This window comes from Tamandua tetradactyla, chromosome 2 (genome assembly GCF_023851605.1).
Source record: "Tamandua tetradactyla isolate mTamTet1 chromosome 2, mTamTet1.pri, whole genome shotgun sequence".
Classification (NCBI taxonomy): domain Eukaryota; kingdom Metazoa; phylum Chordata; class Mammalia; order Pilosa; family Myrmecophagidae; genus Tamandua; species Tamandua tetradactyla.
In genome coordinates this window covers 170200150-170218695 of record NC_135328.1, presented here as the reverse complement: position 1 = coordinate 170218695, position 18546 = coordinate 170200150, and the positions used below count along the sequence as shown (strand labels likewise).

The 18546-nt window shown below is 36.4% G+C and overlaps 1 protein-coding gene and 1 non-coding gene across 7 annotated transcripts in view; one reads left to right on the top strand and one right to left on the bottom strand.

Moving 5' to 3' along the window:
- The window catches only part of NRDC (nardilysin convertase), a 182988-nt gene that overhangs the window by 147837 nt on the left and 16605 nt on the right, over nucleotides 1–18546 (bottom strand). The window lies entirely within an intron of this gene.
- On the top strand, nucleotides 9975–10080 carry LOC143675241 (U6 spliceosomal RNA). Its single transcript, XR_013171482.1, has one exon. It is a non-coding gene; the product is annotated as a U6 spliceosomal RNA (small nuclear RNA).

Below are 18546 nucleotides of genomic sequence, written 5' to 3'. Positions count from 1 at the left end.
GGGTTCTCTATGGCTCCAGAAGTAATACTACCATATTGAAGGTGAACATAATTGAAAGGGATTGTATAGACCTATGTGTCCCACTGATTAATACTAGAAAATATAAATAAGTCCTTGCAAGAGCTACTTTAAAGGTATGATTCTGTACAAAGAGTGTTGAAGTCCAGGGTACAGGAGGAAAAGTGCTACTGCATGCTATGGGCCATGTTTAACAGGAAAACATCAGCAGTACCACAGCAACAGCAGGGGTAAACAATGGGAAGAGGTTTAGATTCCCTATTTGGTGAGGGTGAGTTTACTGGCTATCTTTCTCTTGGGAACAATGAAATTATCTAAAATTGAGAGTTTTGATAGACTGTGGACTTTGGACTTTATATATGATGCCTAATGAATGCAGGTAGCTGAAGGATGCACTGACTGAGAAGCAGATTGGCGAACAATGGTGTATACATGTGATCAAATATTGTGCTGCTACAAAAAGGAATGAAGCTGTGCGGCAGGCAACATTGTGAATGAATCTGTGGGACCCTGGGTGAGGCAAAATAAACTAGAAACAAAAGAGTGATTATTGTATGGTCTCCTTTAGAAAAACTCTTAGAAGAAAACAGGGGCCTAGACTGTAAACTCTTATAGCAGTCACATTTAGTCTGGAATTGTAATTACTATTTCTAGATTTTGAGAGGCTGTTTTATATAATGCATAACCTGGTATTTAGAGATAAGAACAAAGCTATCAGGGTGGGATTAAGGTAATTCAGAACATAAAGGTAACGAAGACAGTGTCTATATTTTAGGAATGCACCTATTCTTTGAGACCAAAGAAAGAAAGGTTTATTCTGTCTGGAACCTAAATTTTCTGTAGCACATAATCTAACATCCTGTCTGGATAGCTCATTGGAACAATCGAAACATAGGGAGCCCAGAATAAGAATGAGGGTCTTTAGTCCTGTACAGCTTAATGTAATGCCTGGATACATCCTAGAATATATTAAGCAGATAATCAAAAAGTACTGGCAAACTCCCTTGAGGGATGGGAAAAAAAATATGGAACTATTAAACTTCACCTCCAGGGAAACCCCTGATACTGTGCAAATATTAGGGACACCCAAATAAATAGGCCAAGCCCCTGATCTTGAGACTTACTCTTGTGAAGTTTAAGTAAGTAGCAGAGAAGCTTAGCCTACCTATAGGTGTGCCTTAGAGTTATTTCTGGAGAACCTCTCTTGTTGCTATAATAGAATAAATGGAAAGATTTTACCACATGCTAATTTAAATATTTTATAAAACAAAACATCATAAATTAAATCAAATAGCAAGTTGTATACTGTGAAAAAAGATTAGCAACATATAAGGACTCCTTCAGATCACTAGGAGAAAAAAAAACTAATAAAAAATACATTAACAAAAAAGATTTTTTTAATATTTATTTAAAAATAAATACAAGAAGACTATACAGAAATGCAAAGATACTCAACCTCACTAGACATCAACAATAATTAAATTAAAATAATTAAATATTTTTCATTAGGAAATTAGCAAAAAAAAAAAGTTGAAAATAATGGCTATCAAATGCTGATTAAATCAGTGAGTGGAAAAGTATTTGCAAAGTCCCCTTCAGGGAATGGTGAGAATGGGGGAAAACTCAACTTCCCCAAGTTGAATTCTTGATATTTTCACAAGCAGTGTGGACAACCAAAGCTACAGGCTGAGCCCCCAGTCTTGGGGTTTGTTCATATAAAACTTAACCCCACAGGGGATAGGTCAAGCCTACTTAAAATTAAGCCTAAGAGTCACCCCCAAGAGAACCTCTTCTGTTGCTCAGATGTGGCCTCTCTCTCCAGCCAACACAGCAAGCAGACTCACTACCCTCCCCCTGTCTACGTGGGACATGACTACCAGGGGTGTGGATCTTCCTGGCAGCGTGGGACAGAAAGCCCAGAATGAGCTGAGATTCAGCATCAAGGCATGGAGAAAAACTCTAGAATGAGCTGAGACCCAGCATCAAGGGATTGAGAAAACCTTCTCTACCAAAAGGGGCAAGAGTAAAATGAGACAAAGTATCAATGGCTGAGAGATTCCAAACAGAGTCGAGAGGTTATCCTGGAGGTTATTCTTATGCATTAAGCAGATATCACTTTGTTATCCAAGATGTAATGGAGAGGCTGGAGGGAACCACCTGAAAATGTAGAGCTGTGTTCCAGTAGCCATGTTTCCTGATGATGATTGTATAATGATATAGCTTTCACAATGTGACTGTGTGACTGTGAAAACCTTGTGTTTGATGCTCCTTTTATCTACCTTGTCAACAGATGAGAGGAACATATGGAATAAAAATAAATAGTAGGGGAAACAAATGTTAAAATAGATTTAGTTTGAAATGCTAGTGATCAATGAAAGGGATCAGTAAGGGGTATGGCCTGTAAATTTTTTTTATCTGTTTGTTATATTTTTCTCTTGTCTTATTTCTTTTTCTGAATTGATGCTAATGTTCTGAGAAATGATCATGATGATGAATATGCAACTATGTGATGATATTGTGAATTGCTGAGTGTATGTGCTGGGAATGTTTGTGTTTCTTGTAATTTTTTTAAATTAATAAATAAAATATTTTTTTTAATGCTGATTAAGAGGAAAGGGTATTCTCACACACTGCTAATGAATGTCAACTGTCACAGCATTTCTGCAGGGGAATTTGGCCATATCTGTATTTTTAAAATGCACACTCTAAATATCTTTTAACCCAGTAATATCTAGGTATCTTATGGAAATATTCATACATGTGCAAAGATATGTCAACACGTTCATGACAGCAATGCTTGTGATAGGGAAAAACTAGAAATTACCCAAATGTCTGTGCATTGGAAATGTGCAAAAATTCTCCAGTAGCCATGGCACAGAATACTAGGTAGTCTTTAAGACATAACCATAATTTTCTTTTTCTTTTTTTTTTGGTCTATCTTTTAAGAGTTCTAAGAGGTCAATCTTTCTCTAAGGAAACCTCTCTTTTTCCAACTAAATCAGCCTGCCTTCCTTTATTTGGTTCTCATTCTCCCACTGTTTCTGTACTGACAACAAAGACTGAGGTATATTTTCTAAACCATGTTCTCTTAAGAATCAAGAATATCATATCGATTATTCAATACAATAATGAAGTACCCCACTATTTTAGTTTTATAAGACACTGACTTATAACGAAGTACCCCACTATTTTAGTTTTTCAGTTGCTTAAATAAATACTATACTTGGCTTAACAACAGGAATTTATTGGCTCACAGTTTCAGAGGCTAAAAGACTTGCTTCCTCCCAGGGTTTGTATCTGTTGGCTGGCTGGCAATCTTTAAGATTCCTTGACTTCCATTACATGGCAATAGTCACAGTAGTATCTTCTCCTTTCTCTTCTGGGTTCTAATGACTTCCAGCTTCTTGCTTCCCTCTACAGCTTCTCTATGTCCAATTTCCTCTGCTTATAAGGACTTCAGCCACAGTGGATTAAAACTCACTCTTATTCAGTTTGGGCACACCTTAAGTAATAACATCTTCAAAAATCCTATTTACAAATGGGTTTACACCACACAGAACCAGGGGTTGAGATCTGAACATGCCTTTTGTAGGGGACACAATTCAATCCCCAACACCCACCTATTCATTTTTATTTGTTTCTTAATAAAATCAACTAAACTTCTGTGGGAGAAACCAATAAAATTTAAATTTTAAGCTTAAAAAAACTGACTTTAAATTGATTAATCTGAAAACACATTGGGGGTGGGGGACCAAGAGTGACCAGTAACATAATTACAAATAGAGTGGGGAAAATACTCTCTTCTAAGCTATAAATACTTAATAGTGCTTGTCCAGGCCTGGATACTAACAACTTAAGGCTAGAATCTCACTCACTAATTACTCTACAGCACATTTAATACTTTAGCTACCTTTGTAGTTTAAAGCCTGCAAATTTGGTTTAAGAATTCTGTAAAAGCAGTAAATACTGATTCTACCCACAAAAGCATAAAAAATCAAATCTCTTCCCCTACTAATTCCAGGCCAATTGCAACTGAAGTTCAAACAGCCCACACATTAAAGATGATACAGCCTGCCTAAGCTGGTTAAATCCTTCTCACCTAACATGCATTCATTTAAAACTAACTCTATAACTTTATAAGGAAGGAAAGGGGAGGGGAGGGGAATGGAGAGAGAGGGGGAGGGGAAGGGGAAAGGGAGAAGGAAAAGGAAAGGGGAAGGGGGAAGGGAAGAATGGAAGGTAGAAAAAAAAGGAGGAGGGAGGAAGGAAGGGGAGAGAAAAAAACCTCACTGTATGGTACAATAAATCATCAAGCTCAAAATACCATATTACCATCAACTTCTTAAAGCCTATGGCCAAGCCACCTCTTTAGGGAGCTACCAATTGATTTTGCTCCCCACATTTTTCACTTCTCAAGGTTCTTTGTCTATGCACCAACTGTTATTAGGTTTGACAGATCATTTTAGTGATAATCCCCAAGGTGACCTGGTGAATTCTAGTAGCAAGAGTTGGAATCTATTTCTCTATCCCTTCAAATCTGGACTAGTTTTATGACTTGCTATGACATATATAAAGTGGCAAAATTGATACTGTATGATTTGTAGAACCTAGGCCTCAAGAGCCTGTGTAACTTCTGCCTACACTCTCTTAGGACCCAGTCACCATGTAAAGATGTTCAAGCTAGGCTACGAAGGAGGAGAGAAAATATGGAGAGAGAAAAGCCCAGGCTTCTAGTTGCTCCCATGAAGAAAAGCCCCAGATGCGTCAATGAAGTTATCTTCGATCCTCCAACTCCAGCCAATCCCCAAATGAGTGTAGCCACACGAGTGGGTCCAGATAAGATCATAAGAAAACTTGTCCAATCATCCCACAGAATTGTAAATATAATAAATCATTGCTGCTTTGAGTCACTAAATTTTGAGGTAGTTATTGCACAGCTGTGTATTTAGATAATAAAGGAACTCAAAAATACCTCTTCCCTGCTTGACTTCAGAATCAACAAAGAGAAAGAATCAACAGATTCTTTTCTTTGGGGCACGAAATATCAGCTTTATCTTTGATAAAAGCCTGGTTGAAGAACATCACTTAAGAGTAGGAAGAAAAGACTCTAAATTGAACTTAACCACTAAAAGAACAAAACGCCTCCAAAAAGGCAGCGCCTATCCTGAACTCAGTCTACAGCACTGGCTAAGAATATGCCAAAATATTGGTTATCTGTAAACTGGCCCAAAGGGAGGAGAGATGAAAAGGCTAAACTGAGCATGTCTTAGGTCATTCTACCACACTCATTTATCAGATGCCACACCTCTTGTGGAGAAGAGTAACAGGTGAAGAGGCTGAGTGTTATCACAGTTTCGCCCTCATTCGTGTTAAATAGAAGGTTCAAAAGAAAAAGAGAGAGAAAACAGAAGGGAAGAATTATCAAAAGAACAATTCAAGAAGATTTCTTGGAACTGAAGAAAATACAGGTTGAAGGAGGAATGGCAATACAGGAAAACAGTTAAGCTGATGGACGCTTTTACTACAGTTAGAGAAGTTTTTGATATCTGACAGAAAAATGAGGTAGAATTCATGTTAGATCACAAAGAAAACTAAAATTTAAAAAATGCCATTTAGGTATGATGCCAAAATCAAAAGCAACAAAAGAAAAAATTTTAAAACTGAAGTTGAGCAAAACTAAAAATTTTTGTACTTCAAAGGACACCATTAAGAAAGTACAGACAACCCAAAGAATAAAAGACATTTTTTACAAAGTATATATGTGATAAGTGGCCTGTATCTAGAATATATAAAAAAATGATTACTAGTAAATGATAAAAAATACAATCCAACTAAAAAATGAGCAAAGGATATGAATAGACATTTCTCCCAAGAAGACTTACAAATGCCAATTAGCATAGATCTTTCCATGTCAGATATACTACAAAACACAGTGATGCAGTTATAACTTGACAGTACTTTAAGGAGCAAATGTTATCACTGTATCTCATCTTTTTTTGGGGGGGGGGGGGGGTACGGGGGATTGTGCATAGTCCAGGAATCAAAGCCAGGTCTCTTGCATGGAAGCATTCTACCACTGAACCACCCGTGCACATTCAACTTCTTTTTTTAACAGCAGTACATACTCATATGCGCAAATAAGGAAAGAAAAGCAGAATTCAAATGTCCAATTTTAAGGACAAGGGAGTGTGAATTTTGTTATCAAATTAAATAACAGCAGTTACCTAATGAGGTTGAACTCCAATGTAAGGGGATAGATAACAGTGAAGGTATTCTCTAGTGTGTCTATAAGTAATGTAACCATAATGAAGATGAACAAGATTGAAAGGGGTTGTATAGACCTACATGTACCACTGACTAACACTAAAAATATGAATTAGTTCTCGCAAGAATTACTTCAAAGATATGATTCTTGTACAAAGAGTGCTTGAGTCCAGGGTACAGGAGAAAACATGCTATGAAATATATTCAAAAGGAAACCATCAGCACTACCACAGCAACAGCAGAGGTAAATAACAAGGGGAGAGACAAGAGTTAAGAGGAGGTTTAGATTTCCTATTTGGCAAGGGTGTGTTTATTGGTTTTCATTCTCTTGGGAACAATGAAATTACCTAAAATCAAGAATGCTGATGGACTGTGGACTTTGGTCTCTCTACATGATGCTGATGAATGCAGGTGGCTGAAGGATGCACTGACAGAGAAGTAGATTGGCGAACAATGGTGTGTATTTACGAACAAAGACTGTGCTACTACAAAAAGGAACAAAGTCATAGGCATGCTACAATATGAATGAACATGTGGGACATAAGGTGAGACAAAATAAGCGAGAAACAAGAATGGTATGGTCACCGTTAGAAAATGCTTATAAGAAAACAGGGGCCTAGACTATAAGCTTTTAGAGCAGACACATTAAGTCCCGAGTGGTGATTATTTCTGGATTTTGAGAAGCTGTTTTAAATATATAACCTGATATTTAGAGATAAGAACAAAGCCAAACAGGTTGGGGTTAAAGTAATTCAGAACATAGGGGTAAGGAAGACAGTGTCTATATTGTAGAACCACACATCCTCTTTGAGACCAATAGAAGAAAGGTTTATTTGGTCTGGAACTGAAATTTCCTGCAGTGGATAATCTAATTCAACCTATCTGTATAGCGCATTTGAACAACTGAAAGACAGGGAGCACAGAATAAGAAAGAAGTACTTTATTCCTGTATAGATTATTGTAATACCTGGAAACATCCTAGAGTATATTAAGCAGATAATCAAAAAGTATTAGCAAAGTCCCCTGAGGGATGGGAGAAAAATATGGAATTATTAAACCTTACCATCAGGGAACTCCCTGATACTGTGTCAAACTTTAGAGATACCCAAATCAATAGGTCATGCCCCAAATCATGAGGCTTACTCTTGTGAAGCTTATGTATATAGCGGAGAAACTTAGACTGCCTACAGGCATGCCTAAGAGTTACTTCTGGAGGACCTCTTTTGTTGCTCAGATGTGGCCTCAGTCTCTCTAAACCAACTCTGCAAGTTAAATCATTGCCCTTCCCCCTATATGGCACATGAAATCCAGGGGTAAAAGTCTCCCTGACAACATGGGAGATGATTTCCAGGGATGAATCCAGACCTGGCACTGCGGGATCAACAATTCCATCCTGACCAAAAGGGGAAAAGAAGTATAATTAATAAAGTATCAATGGTAGAGAGAGTTCAAATAGAGTCAAATGGCTACTCTGGAGGTTGCTCTTATGCAAGCCACAGGTAGACCTTGCTACCTATCATAACCTGCCAACCCCCAACCAGGACCCATTCCAGCCAATCCTAAAGAACACCTAGGGCAATATATAAGATTCCACAAGGGTTCCATGCACTAGAGTAACTTGCCAGAAACCTACAACCTCCAGATGGGTCCCTGGTCCAGATAAATCCTGAAACCTAGCCCAGCCTCTCCAGAACATCAGATAGTTCCATCTCCCTACCTCATATTGTGATAGACCCTTCCAATGTCAAAAATTTAGAATTGCCATAGCCCAACTACTCCTAAAGAGAGGGATAGAAAGATCAAAGGTGATGGTGGAGTTATACAGAGAAGACAGGATTTAACAAATGAATATGATTACTGAGTCATTAAATTAATATCTCTTTTAGTCTCCAGTATCTTAGAGCAGCTAGAAGTAAAAATCTAAAATTGTGGAACTGTAGCCCATGTCAAACTCTGAAATATATTCTACAACTAATTGTGGTGCTCTGCTTTGAAATTTATAGCCTTTTTGATTGTATGTTATTCTTCACAAAAAAAGAAGGAAAAAGAGTCAAGTGTGATGACAAAAAAATATTTAAGACCTCTAGCCTCCTATATTTTGGAGCAGCTAGAAGGAAAAATATGAGAAGATCGTATGATAGCCCATGACAAACTCTGGTATCTGTCCTGTCACTACTTGTTGAAAAGAGCTTTGAAAACTATAGCCTTTTTTTATTTCTTTGCTTTGTATACATGTTATACTTTACAGTAAAAAAAAGTTTTTTAAATTAGATAACAGCATTATGTGTACAATGTAATGACATTATAGCTATGGTAAAAGGACAAAATATGTCATTACTAAATGTGTAATAAGAATTAACCTCACGCAAAGAGAAGTTTGGCCTTTGTCCTTGCCTCCCAGGTGGTAATCTTTAAGCCCTTGGAATGTTCTGACTTCTGAAGAGTATCTTTATCTGGAGGCCTTGGGCCACACCAGACAATGTGATATATGGTGGGGGCTTTGGGTTATATGACCCAAAGCTTGACCTCTGGAGGGGCTGGAAATTGAGACCAGCCACTTGGGTACTCAACCATACGCAGAGCCCTAACAAAGACTCTGGACACTCAGGCTCTGTGAGTTACTTGATTGGCAATACTCCGTGTATACTGTCACATATTGTTATCAAGAAAAGACAGCACTGTCTGTAACTCTACTAGGAGAGGAAAACTAGAAGCTCCAGGCTTGGAACTTTCTTCTCTCTCTCTCCCTTAGCCTATTTCCACCCCCCACCCCCAGCCTGTTCAAGATGTGGGTTGGCTGAGCCTACAGTTGGCAGATTTTTAGTCATCTAAGCAAGGAAGGCAGAGAATGACAAACTATGAATTTCTACTTCCTCACCTATAAAATTCATCGTTTTAAGAACCAATTAACTTTTTTTCCCAACCCCCAACCCAACACATAACAACCACTGATCTTTTTTTTCTTAAACTCCCTCATCCACACTTTCCCCCAGTAACCCCTAATCCACTTTCTTTCTATATAAATTTGCTATTTATAAGGTATATAATACAATTTCAGCCCTTATGTATTTCACTAAGTATAATGTTGGCTTATTTTAATCTGTATCCTTTGACTGTAATAAACCCTGAGTGTAACAGCTTTTAGTGAGTTCTGAGTCCTTCTAGCAAATTACCAAACTTAAAGGTGGTCTTGAGAACCCCCAAATTTACAAGTGGTGTCAGATGTGAGAGTGTTTTAGGGACTGTTTCCCAGTTTCACATGAAACTAAGCACTCATCACAATATTCCTAACTCGCAGAAAAGCATGAGTTAGAAAAATTTTTAAACTTTAAATGAATTATCGCATCACAGCAGAATTTCCTCACAGAAATTTCAAATGAAAATGAGACTACAACCAGAGTAAGTTTCTGAGGGGCTAATTTGTTAGTCACGCAAGGAAAACTACCAATGGAGAGTTAATTATATTGTCTGACTGCAGCAGCTGAAGAAATGTGTTCAGAGAAAATAAACTGGCTTAAGTTTTTGATGAGAACCATTGCTTGAAGAGTTGAGGACACTGGCAGCAAATTCAACAGTAAATTAAAAAACAAGGCAGATGACTCCAAGTGGTTTTTCTCAGCTCTTAATTTATCAACAGATGTTACCAATACTCCTCTATCACTGTTTATTTGAGAAGTCAAAGCTGCGTTTGAGTGCTAGCTTCCGCAGCACATATACTAAAATTGGAACATACGGAGAAGATTAGCATGGCCCCTCTGCAAGGATGACATGCAAATTCATGAAGTGTTCCATTTTTAAAAGAAAAAAAAAAGAAAGAAAGAAAAGCTGAGTTTGACATGACTGGGAAATTAGCCTCTATGAATAGTCTGCACGGAAGAACTACAGACAAGAACACTTTCAAAGAGATTGAGAAAACACTAAAATTCAGTACACACTAAAGCAGAATCTGCTAATATATGTTAAAATTGATGTTGGTACAAATATGTGTAGAGCAGAAAAAGACAGTTGGACAGATTTAAAAACTGAAAATGTGAAGTATTTCAAAGTTGGTGGTTATTTACTGTATTATTCATCAGCAGGTACTCTGCAGAAAATATGTGAATTTATCATGTATTATTGAATTGGTAGTGTCAATTGCTCTGGCAGACTTATTGATAGTTTCATAAATTTTTGTCAAAAATAGAAGCTAAAGGGGCGGGCCGCGGTGGCTCAGCGGGCAAAGTGCTTGCCTGCTATGCCGGAGGACCTCGGTTCGATTCCCGGCCCCAGCCCATGTACCAAAAACGGAGAAACAGAATACAATAAAACAAGCAAATGTTTAAAAGATGTTTCCCTTTCTTCCTTCCTTCCTTCCTTCTATCCTTCCTTCCTTCTCTCTGTCTTTCCTTTAAAAAAAAATAAAAAAAAATAAAAAAAAAAAAATAAAAAAAATAGAAGCTAAAGACCTGGACTTGCCCTTACCATGTGTTTGATGTTTAGCAGTGAGAAAATGTAATGCAATTTTTTGAGCTCGGGACCAAGTTTGATATTTTTCTGAACAAAAAGAACCGTCTTCAGCCACTATTATCAAATACTGAATGGCTTTGAAAATTAGTTTTTCTTCAGATTTGATATGTTTCTTAATAAATTCAACTTAAAATTACGAGGCAAAACAGCACCTACATGCAAAACATACTGCATTTCAACAATACTTGAATCATAAGAAATGGCAAACTGCTTTATATACTTTCTGTGTTGCCAAAAACTAAAACAAAGCAGCAATATCCCCATTCCCACACACATTTGCAGCAGATATATTTTCCAAGCAAACTACAATTGAAGCAGTACAGTATAGCAGTAGTACAGTTTCAGACCATGATGCAAGTCCAAAGGAAGTTTAAATATTTAAAAGTCCACTTAACTGTGCAGTAGAGGTGCTTCCACCTAATATTCAATTGGAAGTGATTAATCTACAAAGCAAAGACATGCCCAAAGGCAAAAATATCAGGGAAAAACCTAACGGAATTCTATAAATGCCTACTAAGTGATAAATATGCTCAATTAAAGTCATATGCACACAGACTGATATCAGTATTTGGCAGTACCTCTCCATGCAAAACATTTTCAAAGATTAAATATGTAAAAGTTCTCATTACAAATTACCATTAAAAGATGAGCATTTAAGTATTTGAGAGCTCTGTACTGAATCATGACTTACTCCAAAACTTAATGGTTTCATGAATCCTGATCAAAGCTGAAGAACATACATTTGCAGGAGGGCAGTAGCTTCTCACATGCTTCAATGAGCATGTTTTATTGAACCTGAGGGTTTCTAACTTAGGCTGCATCTACAGAAGCAGACTTAGTGAGTCAAAAATCAGGACTGGATTGAAGATGGTAGCTTAATGAGGTGTGGGATTTAGTTCTTCCTCCAGAGCAGCTAATAATATAGCCAGGAACAGTACAGAACAACTGTTGGGGCCACGTCAGTGACCAAACACACAGCATACACCAGTCTGGACCAGCTGTGATTCCACCCAGAACCATGAGTAGACCAAGCCGATTACTCTTTCCTCCTGAGAGGAGGCCAGACTACTCTGGGGAAATCTGACTGGGGTCTATAATACCTAAGTAGACCCTCCTAAGGAGGGGGGAATAAAAAAACAAGAAAACAAGAACTGAAAAATTCTGGCCTGTTAAACAAAACCTAAGCTAGAGGTTTAGAATAAGCTGAACTGAATCTCAAAGAGCAGACAGACAACAAAGTCATCCAGCAAGAACATCCTAGGTTAAAATAAGTGAAAACAATCTCCAGAATAAATTAATTAAGGAAATTAAAAGCACAGACTTCAGCAAAAGTAATTAGGAAAATTAAAGTTATGGCCCAGTCAAAGGAACAAACCAATAATTTAAATGAGACACAGGAGTTGAAACAATTAATTCAGGATGTTCAGACAGACATGGAAAACTTCATCAAAAATCAAATCAATGAATTGAGGGAGGATATAAAGAAGGCAAGGGACGGACAAAAAGAAGAAATTGAAAGTCTGTAAACACAATTCACAGAACTTATGGGAATGAAAGGCATAGAAGAAGAGATGGAAAAAAAACAATGGAAACCTACAAAGTTAGTTAGATTTCAAGAGGAAGAAGATAGGATTAGGGAAGTGGAAGACAGGACATCTGAAATCCGAGAAGCAAAAGAAAATACAGGGAAAATAATGGAAAAATATGAGCAGGGACTCAGAAATTGAATGACAACATGAAGGGCATGGATATATATGCTGTGGGTGTCCCAGAAGAAGAGAAGGGAAAAGGTGGAGAAAAACTAATGGAGGAAATTATCACTGAAAATTTCTGAACTCCTATGAAAGACTTAAAATTACAGACCCAAGAAGTACAGCATACCCCAAACAGAACAAACCCAAATAGACATACTCCAAGACACTTATCAGAATGTCAGATGTCAAAGAGAAAGAGAGAATCTTGAAAGCAGCAAGAGAAAGGCAATCTATCACATACAAGGGAAGCCCAGTAAGACTATGCATAGATTTCTCAGCAGAAACCATGGAGGTGTGCAGACGGTGGTATGATATATTTAAGACACTAAAAGAGAAAAACTGCCAACCAAGAATTCTATATCCAGCAAAAATGTCCTCAGAAATGAGGGGGAAATTAGAACATTTTCAGACAAAGAAATCACTGAGAAAATCTGTGATGAAGAGACTGGCTCTGAAAGAAATACTAAAGGGAGCACTAGAGACAGATAGGAAAAGACAGGAGAGAGAAGTGTGGAGAAGAGTGTAGAAATGAAGACTATCAGTAAAGGTAAAAAGAAGAAAAATTAGATATGACATATAAAATCCAAAAGGCAAAACGGTAAAAGAAAGTACTGCCCTTACAGTAATAACATTGAATGTTAATGGATTAAACTCCCCAATCAAAAGACACAGACTGGAAGAATGGATTAAAAACCAGGACCCACCTATATGCTGTCTAGAGGAGATGCATTTTAGACCCAAGGATAAACATAGGTTGAAAGTAAAAGGTTGGGAAAAAATATTTCATGCAAACAACAATCAGAAAAGAGCAGGAGTAGTTATACTACTATCCAACAAATGAGATGTCAAATGAAAATCAATTAAAAGAGACAAAGAAGGACACTACATATTAATAAAAGGAACAATTCAACAAGAAGATATAACAATCATAAATATTTATGCACCAAGCCAGAGTGCTCCAAAATACATGAGGAAAACACTGAAAAGAGAAATAGACACATCTATCATAATAGTTGGAGACTTCGATTCCTTAGATGTTCTGTCCCTAGACAGAACATCTAGACAGAGGATCAATAAAGAAACAGAACTTTAATAATAAAATTTTAATAACAAACTAGACTTAACAGACATTTATAGAAAATTATACCCCATAACAGCCAGGTATACCTTTTTCTCAAGTGCTCATGGATCATTCTCAAGGATAGACCATATGCTGAATCACAAAGTAAGTTTCAATAAATTTAAAAACACTGAAATCATACAAAACACTTCCTCAGATCATAAAGGAATGCAGCTGGAAATCAATAATAGGCAGAGGGCCAGAAAATTCACAAATATATGGAAGCTCAACAACACACTCAAACAATGAGTGGGTCAAGGAAGAAATTACAAGAGACATCAGTAAACATCTCGAGGCAAAAGAAAATGAAAACACAACATCAAAATTTATGGGATGCAGCAAAGGCAGTGGTAAGAGGGAAATTTATTGCCCCAAATGCCTACATCAAAAGAGAAGAAAGAGCAAAAATCGGGAAATTAACTGTTTGCTTGGAAGAACTAGAGAAAGAACAGCAAACTAATCCCAAAGCAAGCAAAAGGAAAGAAATAACGAAGATTAGAGCAGAAATAAATAAAATTGAGAAGATGAAAACAATTGAGAAAATAAAAAAAACCAGAAGTTGGTTCTATGAGAAAATCAGTAAGACTGATGCACCCCTAGAGAGGTTGACAAAAAGAAGAGAGAGGATGCAAATAAATAAAATCAGAAATGGAAGAGGAGACTGACCCCACAGAAATAAAGGAAGTAATGAGAGGATACTATGAACAACTCTTTACTAATAAACTAGACAACATAGTTGAAATGGACAACTTCCTAGAAAGGCATGAACAACCAACATTGACTCAAGAAGAAATAGACAACCTCAGCAAGCCAATCACAAGTAAAGAAATTAAATTAGTCATTAAGAAGCTCCCAAAAAGAAAACTCCAGGACCAGATGGCTTCACATGTGAATTCTACCAAACATTCAAGAAAGAATTAGTACCAATCCTGCTCAAACTCTTCAAAAAAACTGAAGAGGAGGGAAGGCTATCTAATGCATTCTATGAAGCCAACATCACCCTCATACCAAAGCCAGACAAAGATACTACAAGAAAAAATTACAGACCAATCTCTCTAATGAATACAGATGCAAAAATCCTCAACAAAATTCTTGCAAATTGAATCCAGCAGCACTTAAAAGAATTGTACATCATGACCAATTAGGATTCATCCCAGGTATGCAAGGATAGTTCAACATAAGAAAATCAATTAATGTAATACACCATATCAACAAATCAAAGCAGAAAAAACGCATGATCATCTCAATTGATGCAGAAAAGACATTTGACAAAATTCAACATCTTTTCTTGTTGAAAACACTTCAAAGGATAGAAATAGAAGGGAACTTCCTCAACATGATAAAGGGAATATATGAAAAACCCACAGCTTACATCATCCTCAATGGGAAAATTGACCTATACAAAGAAAACTTAAGGAAATTACTAAAAGAAATCACAGAAGACCTAAATAAATGGAAAGGCATACTGTGTTCATGGATTGGAAGAGTAAATATAGTTAAGATGTCAATTTTACCTAAATTGATTTATAGATTCAATGCAATACTGATTAAAATCCCAAAAACTGACTTTCCAGAAATAGAAAAACAAATAACCAAATTTATTTGGAAGGGCAGGGTGCCCCAAACAGCTAAAAATATCCTGAGAAAGAAAAAATGAAGTCAGAAGTCTCACACTACCTGACTTTAAGGTGTATTACGAAGCTACAGTGGTCAAAACAGCATGGTACTGGCATAAAGATAGATATACTGACCAATGGAATCAAATAGCGTGTTCAGATATAGACCCTCTCATCTATGGACAATTGATCTTTGATAAGGCAGTCAAGCCAACTCACCCGGGACAGAACAGTCTCTTCAATAAATGGTGCCTAGGGAACTGGATATCCACATGCAAAAGAATGAAAGAGGATCCATATCTCACACTCTATACAAAAATTAACTCAAAATGTATCAGAGACTTAAACGTTAGATCTAAGACCATACAACTTTTAGAAGAAAATGCAGGGAAATATTTTATAAATCTTATAACAGGAGGCGGTTTTCTAGATTTTACACACAAAGAACAAGCATTGAAGAAAGAAATAGATAAATGGGAACTCCTCAAAATTAAACACTTTTGCGCATCAAAAAAATCTGTTGACTCCCCGGCTGCACCATGGAGGAAGCAGAGGAACAGGATACTGGGTGTTTTGAAGAATCTACAGATGAATCGGAGGAAGAAGAGAGTGAAGAGGAAGTATGAAACTGAAGTATGAAAGGCTTTCCAATGGGGTAACTGAAATTCTTCAGAAGGATGCAGCTAGTTGTATGACAGTCCATGACAAATTTTTGGCATTGGGCACACATTATGGCAAGGTTTATTTACTTGATGTCCAAGGGAACATCACTCAGAAGTTTGATGTAGTAAGTACAGCATAAAATAATGTATGCGCTAACTTCATGCTAAAATTTTTTACTTTGGGAATGTTAATTTTATCAATTTGTTTTAGTAACATAGAGTAATATGTATTTTATACAGAGAACAAAAGAAAATAAAGACTTTAGGCATTAGCAATTAAATCAGAGTGTCTAAGAATATAACGGAACTTTCTTTATAAGCCCACCTTTATTTTAACATATACTATAAAGAAGTCCTAACTGCACTATATTTTGACTAGGTATCTTTCATAAACTCTCATTTTCTATCTCTTTCATAAATATATTTGATTGCAATTCTTTACTTCATGATAGTTAGCTATTTGGCTTTAAATGGAACTTTTAAAATAATCCTATGTATATTCTTTTAAAACTGTTCCAGAGAAGAAATACTTAAAGTTAAATTCAGTATTGGTGCTTATTTACATAGGATTTAAAGGATTTGGGACATCCTTTAAAGCATGAGCACCCTCATTTGGTGACTAACATCTCATCATCTTATCAAGATGACAAATGTAATTGAAAATTTATCAATTAGCTTCCTGGTATAATTTATCTCTTTTAATTATATAAAGCTAATACTTTATGTGACTGTTTTGATGCTTGGACTTTTAGTAGATTATATTGGTTGAAAGCAAAGAAGCAGGCTTTTTATCTTTTAAATTATGACTTGGAAACACTGAATTTGAAACTTGATTTTGTGGTTTAAGATGTACCTTGAAAGTATCAAGAACATCCATGGTTGTGTGAATATGAGCATTTTGCCGGGCATGGGGTTAGGGGGTGGCAGATAAAGAAAGCTTCAGCACTTGTAGCAGTATCCATCAGAAGGTATTGATATAGTTTTCAAAGGAGATCATAATGTTTAAAGCTGACACAGCTGACACATTGTGTGTGAAAGGAAAAAAGGATGTTTTGTTTTGCTTAAAAGAGGTGGAAACACAGAATGATAACAGAATCTTTGGAGTGGTCCAGGCAGGGAATGATGTGTTGTAATCATACTGATACATCAGGCAAGCTGTGTGCTCTGACTTTGCTTTAGCCTCCCTTTCCACCCAGAGGAATAAACTGTTGACCCTCCTTCATCTACCTCCTAGACCCTATACAAGTTTCTTGGTGACTTCAGCATTCAGTCCTTCACTTGGTATTCATTAAAGTGTGTAGCCAATCCTGGGCCAGGGCTCTTTTGTCTGATATTATGCATGTCTTCTCATCTTTAAAATAGCTTGCATTGCATGATCTCTTAAATTTCCTGTGCTAGTCTAATGATTCTGTGACACTCCACTTCTAAGTAAGACTTTATGATACCGTATAGAAATTTCAGTGCTTGCTTAGTAGTAAGGTTCATGGGCATATATTGTTGGTTCCATTGCCAAAAGAGAAACCAAGAAAAGTTCTATAAGAGTTTTTTTTCATTTATTTGTTCACTCATTCAGTCTTTGTGTATACTCAGAATAAGCTTCAGTCATGTTTTCTCTGTCAATTTTTTGTCAAGTATATATTGCATCCTCTTTCACATAATCTGTGGTATCATCCATAAACTCATCCACATCTTTTTTCAGTTCTTTTTATAAGTCCTGCTTACATGACATTTACGAAAAACATTATTTTTTCCAGAGTTTACACCTTTTTTGGGAGGGAGATTTGGTGCTATTGTTGTTTATCTTATCCAATAACTGTAGTCTGCTGTGGAAAAGTTTTTCATACGCCCTTGACTTCTTCAGGGCTTTATTATATTAGAAATAATACTTTCAGGTAATAAGTTTCAGATTATCATTACCTTTTGAAAGGAGTCTTAACTTCAGCTTTTCAGCTCTGATGAGTGTTTTCCCTTTATTATTTTCCTATTTCTGATGATGTGGCTGCTTTGTGGGGTTCTGTGTCATTCCTCCTATACAGGAATTCTTTCAACTCTAAAAATGATGTTGTGACTTCATTTTGCTAATTTTCTCTGAATGTTATGGTTGACATATTTAATCAAGGTTTTTCTCTTCATTAGAAACATGAGAGTGAAGCAAACATAAAAAAAAATAACAATAATGAACAACCCAACTTCAGTTTTCACTTCTTGGTGAAAATAATTTAAACAAATTAAAATTAGATAAAATAATATCATCTTACATTTGCAATGCTTTATATTTTCACAAGAAATTTCTCTTCAACCCTTTCATTTCTTTTGTGGTTTAGATTGTCGTAGAAAAAGCAGCAAAACCTCGACTCTTAAATCTCTGATCAATAGGGTTTTCTTTGGCAGGCAGTTCAAATCATCAAGGAATCTTTATTTTACAAAGGTTTCTCAGGTGATTCTGATATGTGAGCTGGGATGAAATTATTGCACTAGAGAATTCTACCTTTAAATATATGTGATGTGGAAGAAAGAACTAAACAAATCATTCTACGTGTTAAAGAAAGGTGTTTGTTTTCCCATTAATATTTCAGGAGAAATGCTACTTGGCAGAACTACTAAAG